Here is a 1063-nt window from a genome sequence, read left to right as displayed (position 1 = left end):
GCCTGGACTCTCTTCTTCACCTCTTCACCACACTCCACATGTTCCTGGACAGTGGACCCTAAGTCCTTGAAGTCCTGCTCCTTTGTGACCTCTGCTCCTTGTAGCCTCACTGTTCCACCTCCTCCCTCTCATTCACACACATGGACTCTGTCTTACTACGGCTGACTTTCATTCCTCTTCTTTCAAGTGCATACCTCCACCTCTCCAAGTTCTCTTCCACCTGTTCCCTGTCAATCTACAAAGACACAATGGAGTTCTTTCTGACCCTCTCTGTTCTTCTCCATCATCATCCTCAAATCAAAGATGGATCTGTTGTGCTCTTTCTTGACATGAAACCATCCTGCTGCTCACAGTCACCTCTCATCTGTCTTGCTTCCACAACTCTCTCCCATATCTTCATCATGTGACTCATCAACTTAATCCCCCTGTAGTTGCTACAACTCTGTACATCACCCTTGTTCTTCAAAATGGCCACCAGCACACTTCTTCTGCATTCCTGAGGCATTTTCTCACCCTCAAATATGTCATTGAATATTTGAGTTAAAAACCTCACTGCCATCTCTCCAAGACATTTCCAAACCTCCACTGCTCATCAGGTCCCACTGCCTTCCCCTTCTTCATTCTTTTCAGAGCTTTCTGGACTTCACCCTCACTGATCTTTCCCACTTCCTGGTCCACAGTTTCTATGACCTCTACTCTTCTTTATCTTTCATTCTCTTCATTCATTAGCTCCTCAAAGTTCTCCTTCCATCTTCCCATCACACTCTCCTCACTTGTTAGATCATTACCATTCCTATCTTTAACAAGCCTAACCTGCTGCACATCCTCTCCAGCCTGATCCCTCTGTCTCACCAATCAGTACCAGTCCTTCTCTCTCTCTTTAGTGTCCAGTCTCACATACAACTCATCACACACCTTCTGCTTTGTCTTAGCTACCTCCCTCTTTGCTCTACGTCCCATCTCCTTATATTCCTGTCTCCTCTCTTCAGTCCTCTCTCTGTCATATTTCTTCTTGGCTAACCTCTTTCTTTGAACATCTTCCTGCACTTCACTATTCCACCAC

At 45.6% G+C, this 1063-nt stretch overlaps 1 protein-coding gene across 5 annotated transcripts in view; it reads right to left on the bottom strand.

Annotated features, from left to right (window-relative positions):
* LOC119423239 (endophilin-A1) overlaps nt 1-1063 on the bottom strand; it is a 17874-nt gene that overhangs the window by 8231 nt on the left and 8580 nt on the right. The gene's annotated exons all lie outside the window — the stretch shown is intronic.

The sequence above is a fragment of the Nematolebias whitei genome, chromosome 16 (assembly GCF_014905685.2).
Source record: "Nematolebias whitei isolate Nwh7 chromosome 16, NemWhi1, whole genome shotgun sequence".
NCBI lineage: Eukaryota > Metazoa > Chordata > Actinopteri > Cyprinodontiformes > Rivulidae > Nematolebias > Nematolebias whitei.
This window is presented reverse-complemented; position numbering and strand designations above follow the sequence as displayed.